General features: G+C 39.2%; 1 protein-coding gene across 5 annotated transcripts in view; it reads left to right on the forward strand.

Annotated features, from left to right (window-relative positions):
- Window positions 1–12,735, forward strand: part of RAB27B (RAB27B, member RAS oncogene family) — a 121,685-nt gene that overhangs the window by 59,249 nt on the left and 49,701 nt on the right. For 4 of the 5 annotated variants that reach the window (XM_070420316.1, XM_070420314.1, XM_070420317.1 and 1 more), the window contains exon 1: window positions 3,877–4,122. The exons of the other annotated variant lie outside the window; for it this stretch is intronic. The gene's annotated coding sequence lies outside the window, so the exon portion shown is untranslated. Of the gene's footprint in view, window positions 1–3,876; window positions 4,123–12,735 lie in introns of those variants that run through there. 5 annotated transcript variants of the gene reach the window in all.

Consider the following 12,735-nt stretch of genomic DNA (forward strand, 5'->3'; position numbering starts at 1 on the left):
AGGGGTCTAACATTACTCATAGACAGAATAATGGCTTACCCACTACTGTGGCTTCTTTGAAATTCGGGCTTGATAAAAGCTATATATGGTATACTCATGAAACCAGTTGATTCTTTCCCATAGAATGTTCCTTTAACATAGAAAGAAAGAATTAGAATAAGTTACAATCATTTCCATGAAAGGTTACAGTGTGTGTTTGTTTCACATTCTAAGAAACTGAGGCAAAATGAAGTTAGCAGGCAGTAGGTTAAGACCTCATCATAGAGTAGATGCCCTACATATAATTATGTGAACAAGTCCACTTTGGTGCCTAGAATATATCTGGATGTGTTACCCATTTACAGCAATTTGCTAGTATGGATTAACTTAAGCTTGTATATTTCTTGAAGTAACATCTTTAAAAGTAGTTACTAAAACTAGCATGATGTGGAAGTCCAATCTTGTGACTGTTAGTCATGATGTGGGGTTTCTCCAAACGGGGGAGGGGTTGATTTTTATTTGTGATTAAACAGCCTTCCTATGAACTGAAAATCATCTGAGGGTGGAGGCAAACCCGTGCATGACCACCTGACAAAGCCTTCTCTGCAATCCCAGGAGAAGGGGGAGTTAGGAACCTCTCATCTCATCACTTGTGGTTCAAGTAGGTAGACAAGATGGCAATTTTTAAGAATATTTTGAAGGATGAAAAGCCGTTAGTTGTCTTGCTTCTTATCCATAACCCCTCCTATAGGCATGCAGTGGATTAGTCCAAGCCTCCATTTAACTTACGCTCTTCCAACCATCTATTGCAGTTATTGTCTTTTGATTTCTCCTCTCTCTTTTATTTGCCTTTATGATTTACTGACTTTTAAAATATTCATTCATTCTCGTGTTAGAGGAGTTAGGGGATGGGGAGCTGAAATACGTGATCCATTTGCCATTTTTCACTAGGAACCTCCATGTGCATTTATATGTTTACCTCAGCGCTATGTTTATTGGATGATAAACCTACTGACAGAAATTATGTCTACTTAATTTGTGCTACATCAACTCCAGGGACAAGAAGAATTTATTTTGTTTCATGTCACAAGATGTGGTCACCTGTTTCACTGGTTTTCCAGGGTCTTTTACTCTGCTCTGGTCTTTTACCTCCGTTCAGAGTGGCCTTCCTGAGTGACCAAGCCTCCTTCCTCTCATGCTCTCACACCACCCTCGCCTCCTCAGCGCCATTTCCAGAGGGAAGGAAGGGAAGGTCGGCACTCTGAGTAGCTGAGCAACATCACTCTGCAACACTGGTGGCTCTGAGCCTCAGAACCCGAAAGACAGGACTTGCAGGGCAAGTGACTGCAAGAGGGCTGTCCCTGCAAGAGTTGACCCTACCAGGCAGCTGACACACTTAGGGAGGCGAGGGTGACCAGGAGAGCCGGCCTAAATGTGTTAGACTTTCTCACTACAGGGACTTTGCGCAGATAGCAAGGAGGCAGCACTGTATAGTGATCACCTTGAGCCCCGCCTTAGGGATCAGCAGACCTGAGTTCTACATTTAGGGACCTTCATGATTCTGGGCACCTTGTTGGGACTTTCTCAACCTCAGTTTCTTAATTCTTAAAATGGGGACACTATAAATGATAGATGATTTGCCTATTTCAAAGCGATGTCATCAAAGTCAAATGAGATGATCTATGGGCAAGAGCCTTATAAACTCTACTGCATTCAGGAAAAGATAGCCATTCAGATTCATGTGAGTGAACATATGCAATAGGCGAAGAATACAAATTATTGTTGTATAGCACAGATAATTATTTTAAACTAGTGACCCAGTGCACGGATTTGTGCACATTGAAAGGAAATTAATTAGAAGGTGGCCAGTGGGATGGGACTAGGCCAGTCGGGCCAGACACGCCCTGGAGCCAACCTCCAGTGGTCCCTCCCTGGCCAGCCGCATCTGGGTGGCGCCATGGCTTGAAAGGTGTCTGTGGAGTGAGTGGGGTCCCTCCAGCAGGTGGGGTTCCTTGGCCTGGCCTGCGGTGATCAGCCTGAAACTGGCTCTCCCACATCCCCTGAGGGGTCCCAGAGTGCAAGAGGGCACTCTGCAAAGTTGCTATTGTACAGGGTGTGGAACACAAATGCAAGTGTGCAGTAAACCAGATTCAGGGCCGACGGTGCCCCAACATAACCCACAACAACATAACCCATGGCCAAAGGTGGAATTGCAAGGCCCCGTGAGGAATCAGGTTCCCTCCTCTCTGGTTTCAGGGTGCATCACCCGAGAACTGCTGCTGCCAAGTCACTGCAGCTCAGCAGCTCCTGTGTTGAGCATCTGCCCCCTGTTGGTCAGTGCATGTCATAGCGACTGGTCGGATGGAGGGAGGGACACTTAGCATATTAGCCTTTTATATATAAATCAATGTGCTATATACAGTGCAGTAAATTCAAGCTTGTTATGTTTAGTCTTTTATCTCTTTCCAGGCCCTGGAACAAGTGTGGACACACACTTGTTATATACTTAGATATTATTGATAAATGCAAAATAGATTTACCATGAATATAGATTCCCAGCATATATATTTTGAAAATCTACAACCTGAACCTCCTATACTTTCTCCTGGTAGACAGAATAATTTATAAGAATTGGACCTTACTTTGGGAGAATGAAGTAGATAAATGCCACCAAAATAATAAACTTAGCCAACACATGCATAGCATTTTCTGTGCCACACACTATTCTATGCACTTTACTGATCTGAACTCACAACCCTATGAAGGTTTTGTGTTATCCCCATTTTCAAGATGGGACCATTGAGACACAGAAAGTAGAACTTCCATATTTTCCTATAGAATAGACAAATTCTTGTGGGATCTATGCTCCTCTTCTCCACTACTTTGCTATTGTTTGTGTTTCATTTTGATTTGAGGGTATTTATTTACCCCCTCTCCCCCCCATAGCACTTCCCTAGGAGACACTTCCTAACTGATTCTCTAAGGCCCCTTCCCCTGTCAGAACTGGGTCAAACAATTAAAATGTAAGCATTCATTTCCTTGTTGACCAACATGAGTGCAAGAACAGGTTGGGAACTTTTTTTTTTTTAAACTCACCACTGGGAGTCTTTTTTTTTTTTTTTTTTAATATGTTTTATTGATTTTCTACAGAGAAGAAGGGAGAGGGATAGAAACATCGATGAGAGAGAAACACCGATCAGCCGCCTCCTGCACGCCCCGCACTGGGGATGTGCCCGCAACCAAGGTACATGCCCTTGACCGGATTCAAACCCGGGACCCTTGAGTCCGCAGGCCGACGCTCTATCCACTGAGCCAACCCGGTTCTGGCAAGGTTGGGAACTTTTAAAAGTTTCTTCACAGAGGAAGAAACAGCTGCTATCCAATGTATATGGCCTGGGGTTCCTACCTTTACGTTAGTCTGTAAACTAGGGATGTGAGTCTGTCTGAACCATGAGCTCAAGAAATCCAGCCAGGATCCCTGTTGTGGGTGAATCCAAAGTGTCTAGGACAGAGTGTGCCACACAGTAGGTTCTTAGTATTTGCTCAGGGAATGTGTGTCCTCCTGATTCTGTTTGATCTCCATTTACTAACCTACTGATCTCTGAGTAGGAGGCAAAGCTTATTCCCGGCCTTTCTCTTTTCTTCACTGGCAAGTCCTCCCTCTCGATAGCTAATGAGACATTCCCCCGGGAGAGAATGCAAGGCGCTGGGAACAGTTCTCAGAGTGCCCTGGGTAAGAATGAGCTGCTGCTAGGGCTTGAAGCTCCACGAGGAGAATTTAACCAGGAGCCAAGCGCCTTTGAGTCACAACCAAGATTGGCCCGAGGTGTGCTCTGCACATCCGCGTTAGGAGTGGGAGACACGCCTTCTTCTCACACAAACCTCCCAGATCCAGGCGGCGGTGCGGACCCAGGGGTGGTGCTCGCGTCCTGCCACTCGCCGTCCAGACGGGCAGGGGCTGGGGACCGAGCCAGAGCCACAGGTTGGAAGAATAAGGAGCTGTCTTCACGATGGTCGCCCTGTAGAGCAGGTCCGCTCCGCGTCACTGCTGGTGTGGAAGCCAGGAGTTCCAGGCTCCGGGAAGGGGAAGGAAGCCTCTGAAACCCGACACCAGCCCTTGCTCACGGGAAACTTCGCAGGCTGGTGAGTTGGGGAAGTGGGGTTGTTATTGCTGGAATGCGTTCCCACCCCCTCGGGGTATTCTCAGCGCCTGGCCTTGGAGAAGGAAGTGAGACGTGGATGAGGAGCGATCCACGGCCGGCCAGCCCCAGCCGAGCGGCGAGGGGAGCCTGGCTGTGTGTGAGCGCCTGAGATCCGCAGCGTCCACAGAAATCCTGGTCGGAGTGGTGATGTGCGCGCGGATGGCATCAGAAAACGAGCTGGCTGTCTTTTTTTTTTTTTTTTTTTTGGTATTTGCATTTCAAACAGCTGGTGAGGACAAAAAACTGGGCACTGCCATGGCTATTCCTTCCATTGGTATCTCAAACAACAACCAAGGAATAATAATGATGATGATCATCATAAGAACGTGTTTAGAGTTTCATTTAAAAAGTAATTTAGTGAGGCGAGCCAGGCAAGTGATCACACATATCTTTGCCCTTTCTCAGGTGAAATAGAAGCAGAGAATTAAAAAGTAATTTCTGTTTTCCAATGTTTTGCTCAGTTGTGGGGTGTGTGTGTGTGTGTGTTTCAAAATTCTGATCCAAGTGTTGCAGGAACTAGGGTGTGAGCAAATGTAATCGTTCAAGTGGTAACAATATATTAGCTTTCAAGAGTTTCCCACCCAATACAACATAATCTGAAAACAATTGAAGCAGGTGAAGTGTAGCAAGGGAAGCTAGAGGCCGCCTTCCTAGGAAAAATGTATGTTTGGTTAAAGTCACACTCCTATAACAAGGTCTAAAATTAAGGGTAGAAGATTCCAGTTGTCTAAATGGTTAAATTAAGCCCAACTTAATAACATGTAGTTTCAGGATTATTAACAACAAAATTGTTATTTAACATAATAATAGCTATGAATTTTCTCTTAAGTTCTGTTTAAGAGAAAAATTTGCGTTGTTTTTAATATTTAGTTACATTCATGCATATTCAGTATTATAAAAAGCATATATGTATTATATGCATGGTTTATAGTCCTACATTTTAAAAGTTAACAGAAAAGATAGTCTTATAATTATAGCCTCAGGTATTTAAATTTATTGAATTTTCAGGTTACTATGAAGTTCAAGTTGTAGGATGAAGTGAGAGCCATTCCCCCTAAATATATTTCATAGTTTTTTCCTAACATAATCCTCTACCCAGATGGATCAGTCCTTCTTGAAGGGAAGAGGGGAATCTTACAGATGATCCCCGCCCCCCCAAAGAAGTATTCTTGACAGTTTGATATTAATGCTGCTTTTCTGTTTAAGAACTGACTATGGCCTCTTATGAAATGTTACCATCATTGATTTCAAAAGGTAAAGAAAACATTGCAGATGAAACTGGATGGGCCTGTTCTCATAGTTGCCAAGAAGGAATAAAGGAATCTGTCATAAGTGAGCAAACCACTCTCTCATAGGCTGTTTCTGGAACAGGAATACTTGACTTGATAGGGAAGGTAACCCTAGGATAACTGATCATCTCAGCTCATTGGCACACCAGCTCTTACTAAAATTATCCGCTGGTGTCTGAATTGCTTTTCATGTGTTTAACTACTCTTCTGGAAAAGTGGAAGTCATCCAAAGTCCCAGGTGGTTCAGAACAGAAATCTGCTCTTTTCCCACCCTCACTCGGGAATTTCAGGTTAGTTATTTTTTTGATTTTCAGATCAGTAGAGCATGAAATGTAGACCAATTATTTACATAAAACTCAGCTCATAGCTAATCCAGTTTCTTGAGTTGAATCATCAAGGCAGGTTGACCAATAGACTCTTGAGCAAGTAATGTAATGTTGAGATGCAGGAAAACAATTATAGTAAAAGCAGACAGGACAAACAAGTTGTTTTCCATGACAAATATGTCCCTTTCTAAAGATGACGGCTAAAGGAGAATGATTTTTTACTCATTGTTAGGTATATATGGAGCTTGAGTTTATTATATAGTTGTAGGAAGTAGGACTATCACTAAGGGCAGTAAAAACCTATTGTAAACCTCGTAAATGGAGTTGAGATTATTAGTTCCCCATAAATGGAGTTGAGAATATTACTTTGTGCCTTTTGCAATCATTATTCATGTTCCCTAAACATTAACCTTTTCTCATAGGCCCTCCTTACATGAAGAAAACTTGTCTGGAGTGTTAATAATGAGAACAAAATTCTGTTTAACAAATATCTTAAAGTATCTTCAATTAGACACCTAGGTTAATAAATAAATTAGCGATTATGGAAGTTTCAATGCTATTAAAATACTTAAAGTATAATCATGAGAGTGACTGGGATGGAGAGGGAGGTTTGGTGTGATTCAATGGTCTAGGGAGAGCCTCAGGGAAGGCCATCTTTTTATTTATTATATATTTTTATTTTTAATTCTCACCCAGATATATTTTTTTATTGATTTCTTTCTTTCTTTTTTTGGGGAAAGAATGGTAGGGAGGGAGAGAGAGAGGAGACAGAAAGAGGGAAAGATTGGTTGCCTCCCACATGCACCTCAACTGGGGTTGGGGATTGAACCTGAAACCCAGGTATGTGCCCTTGACCAGGAATCAAACCTGTGACCCTTTGGTCCCTGGGCCAGTAATCTGAGCCACATAGGACAGGGCAAGGCCATCTTTTTAAAAGATCACCATGGCTTCAGTGAAGAGAACACAGGGACCAGAGTAGACCAGTTAGGAAGGTATTCTAGTAGACCAGAGATGACAGTGGAACACAACAGGTGGAAACAGTGCTCCTAGAGAGAAGTGGATAAACTCAGGAAATATTTGAAGGCAGAGATAATAGGACTTGCTGACTAATTGGATAAAGAGTGGGAATGAAGGAAATGAGAAAACAAAATGATCACCCAGTTTTTTACTGGCGATACCGGGTAGATGGTAAAGCCATTTCCTAAGATGGAGAAAGAAAAACAGGTTTGAAAGAAAAATGAATTCATTTCCAGACCTTTAAGGTATTTTTAGGTATCCAAGTGGAAATGTCAAACTGGGCTTTTGGATATAACCATCTGGATAACTTGGGAGAAGTCACAGGCAAATAGAGAAAGTTGGGAATCAAGTGCCCATGAAGGCTATTTCGAGCCACGGTCTTGAGGACATCACCCATTGGAATCACTGGCAGCTTTGATAGGAGATGGAATTCTTAAAAAAAGGAGTCCAGATAAACTAACTTTTAAAAAATTTGGAATTAGCATTTCACATTATCCCAAGAAAGATACCACTAGAGCAATTCATGATTATACATAGAGACTTTAATCAGATTCATTTTTTAAATGAATCATCCATTCTGGCTTGTAGAATGGATGAACTGAGGAACACGTAATTAGAAATACTTACACAGGTGTTAAATGAGCAGTTAGTATAGTGTGAGGAAGAGTAAAACCCAGAGTGGACTGAAATTTGGAAAAAAAATGCTAAGAACAGCCAGAAATTCTTATAGTGTTGTTTAGAGCAAAGCAGTGAATAAGGAAGTTAATGGATGTGAGAGAAAGTGTTATTACTCAGTGCCTATTGCTTTCTTCTTCTTTCTAATTAAAAGAAATAGTGTTCAAAAACAGGAAGGACAACACTAAAACAAAATTAAAATCAAAGAAATATGAGAAGTTATTGTGACTGCAAGCAACTTTTTCAAATGGAAAAGAATAACGGTGGGGGCAGTCAAGAGGACTTGTCTAAGGAAATAGTGTTTTACTTGAGATATAAAGGCTATCTGGGTGTCAGTCTGGTGGACAGTTGGGAGAGAACAATTCAGACAGAGCAAAAGTATCTGCCAAGTTCCTGACTTGGGAAAGAGCTTGATGCATTCAGTGAGCTGGCAGAAGAGTTCAGAGAGTCAAAAGTAGGCAGTAGAGAGAGGCACAAGGTGAGGCCAGAAAGACTCTTGGGAAGTCATAAGTGTAGGTAGTACTCCAAGACTTGGTTGTTCTAGGGACGGTTTGTATTGGGAAGTTGGACTAAAGGATCTTCAAGCTCTCTTCCAAAACTGTGAGTCTATAAATATAAAAACACAATTTGTTTGATGTTTGATATATATTCTAGATCACAAATTAAGAGATAGTAATGAAAGTGTAGTTAATAAAGTTGTAAAAAAATAACAGATCAAGGTAAATTAAGTTGTAGTTGCCATATAAACCAAATGTCTAATACCCAGAAATGCAGAAAGAAACTTTTTTAGCAGTTAAAACAAAATCAAGGCTATCAAGACTCACCCACATAATTTTGGGAACAATTTCAGAGAAGGCTAATTAGATTTCATAAATTATTAGTAAGGTTTATATTGAAACATTAAGAAGACCATCACTAATAAAATACTGTTAGTGCTGGATAATATAGCTATGAATATGAAATTAGTCTCCAAAAGGCTCGATTTTCTCCTGTGTGAAAGAAAAATGTTGATTATTTTCATATCCCTATTGTCTAGCCTTAGACCTTGGTAACTTACAATTTTTGCTTCATGATTTTAGTTCCTTTCTCTTTTTTTTCTTTGTATCTTTCCTCTCTTCTTCCAATTATTTACCTATCTACCCATTTAGATAGGTAGATAGATAGATATCCATAGACAGATAGATATCCATATATATTGATACATGCACATACCTACACACAGAGAACAAAGAGACAAAGGCAAATATATATATATATATATATATATATATATATATATATATATACATATGCTCTATAAAAGAGGAAAAATTCATTTTAAAAGGCTTAGAGAAAATGTACACGATTTTATTTTAATCTTTTCTTCTGTAGCACACAAATTTATTTATTTTTTTTAATTATAGTGATCTTGGGATCAACCCAATATGTTTTCTTGTGCTTCTCTCTTTAATTTGGTCAGAAAATTGAAACTGCACTAAATCTGACCTGAGGGATACACCACAAAATAATTAGAAAAGCAAAATTGCTTTGTATTCTGTTTTTCAGTCTAACTTAGGCAAGGACCTCAGAGCCTAAGTTTGTTAAAAAAAAAATTACTCAGTTCTTGCAGTCTATTATTCAAAATATCCTCTTTTTGTTAAAAAAAAAAATGTACTGCTGGTAAATGTTTTTGGACATGTCAAAATATTTTAAATATAGAACAAAATTAGATTTTCAAAGAGGATAAGAAAAACTTGCATCTATTGGTGCTTAAAAAAAAAAGGTGGAAAGCTTTTCCAAGATCAAGAGGGTAACCTAACACAGGTTCGGCTGCCTGCTTCAGTGAAAGTCAAACTCTTGAGACAGGGGCTGGTGAGAAGGAAAGTGGTTTATTCAAGTGCCAGCAACCTGAGAAGATGGGGGATTTTTGTCCCAAAGCTCACCTCTCCATCTCAGTATAGACTGAGGTTTTTATAAGGAGGGAGAGGGAAAACAGAACAAAGAGATCAAGGAGAGGGGGTTGAGAGTTCTCCATTAGGGTACTGTGTGCAGACCAGCACAGTCTATTCTGATAAAGACCTTGAAACTGGTCAAGCAATGGTCTGGTGTGCATCTTCCTGGTTTTCATTTGAAGGTCAGCAAATCTCCCTGAGCTGGAATGCCTGAAGGCTGGAGTCTGTAGTTTTTGAAGTTAATTTCTAGGATTCTTATATAAACATGCCGTTCATCTACAAGCTACATATTAGTCAGAATCAGCATTTACAGAAACAATGTCAAAAGAATAGTGGGGTGAATTCCCTATAGTTACAGAGCTTCTAAATATTGACTCAGGTACCTTCATGGATTGACCGGGGCCTGAGATTTTCTAAAGTTTTCTTCCAAATGCTGGAAAATGCAGGAGCCATGTAACCCATTTGGTAATTTCTTAGTTCATTGAGTAAAATAAAGAGAGTTACCACAATTAACTATGTAGAACCTATTATTCCCAGTCTCTGTTCCTTTTCTGTCCCAATCCACTCTTTGACTTTAATTTTTTTAAGGTTGGCAATACCTGTTATCAAATGTTGCCTCTCAGGGTTCAATAGTAAAAGCTTCTACTAGAAACAATACAGAAGACAACACTGCAAAACATATCTTAGAAAAATTGCTTTAATAAAAATATTCTGGTATCTGTAAATGAGGGTTAAGACATAAAGAAACAGGCATAAAAATAGAGCATAATATGAGGAAGGTCTATTCTTTTATCTTCAGTTGGAAACTGGTGCTAGTTGATAAAGACTGCATAGTAGTAATCAAGTGAAATGAGCAACCTGGGTTTACTTTTTTCTCCAGACCTCACTAGACCATCATGAGGTGCTAGTTATTTTGCAATCTACCTATACAAACCTACCTGGTTAGGTTTTAATTTTTCACTTACTTACTGGAAAAAAACAAACAAACCAAAGTAGAATGCATAACTCATTAGTACTGGTCCTGAGCCCCCTTAATGGAGGTGCACTCTGCCCACCCCAGGACTTTATATACTTGATGAGAATTCATTCTGTTTGAGATACAAAGGGTATCCCTGGTAAAGGTGAGGGCCTGATGAGGGTAAGGTCCCTTGTCTGATATTTCCCCTCTAATGTGAAAGTTAACGCCAACCTGAGGCTTGCCCATGCAGGCGTGGAGAAAGCCTGGCGTGCACATGTTTTCAGTGCACGCTGCAAGGATGTCTCTGAGTTCTATGTGTGGTTTTCTCTGTAAAACAACTATAGGAAAAATAACTATGTTGCTGTGAAGATGAATTTCCCTTGAGTTATAGTGTTTTTCTTCCTGGTTCCCAACAGTTTTTCTAATCAAGTGTGGTTTTCATGGTTCTGACCTCCTATAGTGTTTCACTCTTTTAAACTATATTTTGACTTTTACAGTAAACTGATGATAGGAATCAGAAACTAGATTCCTGTCCTTTAGTTTATGGAAAGTGTTGGGCTAAGATGATTTTAATGAGCCTTACAGTATGGTGTAATGAGTCCAGAGTAGTCATGTTGATTCTTAAAATCAATATAGTAAATATTCACACACCTAAGGGATAGGCACCAACTAATTCAAAAGAAAATAGGAATAATTAAAAATCATAAATGTTAACTATATATTTAAAGAAAGATATACTGTTTGCATCATCATATTTTATAAACAGGAATAATATTTTCTACTTGACATATTTTTCAGGTACCATGTTTTCTAAAAGTGTGTAGAACTTGGAATAGGAGGGTTAAAGAAATAGCTTAAAACTGCTGTCTAATTTGTCTTTTCTACCATAAACATGTTATTGTGTGTGGTCACTTGACCCAAAAGATAAAAATAAGTAATTCAAAAATTATTCAAATCCTTTGGAGAGCACAAATTCTACCTGGATAGCATAAACTTTAGAGAAAATGTCAAGTTAGTTATGTTAAAGTTGACACTGTTATTTATCACAATAAAATATTTGCTCACCATGTTAAAACTGATAATAGCAATGTGTTCTCTGGTATAATTTTTATATATCTTAATTTTTCATCAAAAACTTCTTTAAGTACCTTTTATGTACCAGCATCATATTTGGTACTTTGGTTATAAAGATGAATAAGACCTAGTTCCTGTTCTTGAAATCTGGTAAGGTAGAGAGAGATAGGTGAGTAGAAAATTTTTAGTGTAAACTGGTAAAATCAGTGATTTTAATGCTGTATTGTGGTAATAAAGAGGAAGATACATTTAAGGGGGTTCAAACTGTAGAGAGATAGTTAAGAGTGGAAAATAAAAAAGGTTTGAAATTAGGTCAGTGATTATGAGGTTAGAGAAGAAAAGTCAGATTAGAGAAATTAATGAGTGGTATTGGTCAGATATTAGGAGAAGGGAAAAATGTTTAAAAGGTCTCAATAGTTGGTTTAAGGAGGCAACGGATGGATTAATAATGGTCCTCAAAACTGAAATGAGGTATAAAAAAGGTGAAGCACATTGAGGGGGGAAGACATACAGCATTTGGGGTCATTCCGTTGCATTTGTGTAGGAAAATGACTTCCAGAATCTACACCTCCTAAGGTTGGTCAGGCTAGTAATAGTGATTAGGGAATATACTGCAATGCAGTACTCACCAAAATTCACAAAAACTAATGCCATCTCAGAGACCCTGGAAAGAGGGAGGAATAGAGCCATAACATAGGCCTCATAATTTTATTCCTTCTGTAAGCACTGACCTACTTTGGCTAATAACGATATGTAAGTTCTAGAAGGACTTAGGGGAAATGTAAGGTTATATCTAATTATTTATATTTATAATTATTATTGTTAAATTTAGAGGATATATTAAATATGTCTGTAGCTCTTAGTTTATGACTATGACATCATTTTTAAGTAACATTTTTTCCTGTAATTCTGTTCGCCCATGTTCTCTCCCATCCACACTGTGAAAAGTGAAAAGTCCTATCTCAGCTAGGAATGTGTCTGTTACCAGAGAATGGAAAATCTAACAGATCCTTAATGTGATTGAATCTATTGATCTGGGCTCCTTAATAACTAACACCCAGTCCATATTGATTTAAGAACAGACAGTCTCCCACTGTCTTCATTTTGCTCAGGAGCTTTGCTCTAGCTCTGCTATGACTTAATTTATGACACTTTTCACCTCAAGATCTACTTACCAAAACATAACAAAATATATCACTATGTGCTAAAAGAATTGAAGAACAACCCTTTTGTAATGATTATTTTTTGCTTTTTTCCTATAATATGTAAAATATTGTCAAATAT

The sequence above is a fragment of the Myotis yumanensis genome, unplaced genomic scaffold (assembly GCF_028538775.1).
Source record: "Myotis yumanensis isolate MYYU_CA2020_CCGP unplaced genomic scaffold, mMyoYum1.0.hap1 SCAF_7, whole genome shotgun sequence".
In the NCBI taxonomy this organism is placed as follows: Eukaryota; Metazoa; Chordata; class Mammalia; order Chiroptera; family Vespertilionidae; genus Myotis; species Myotis yumanensis.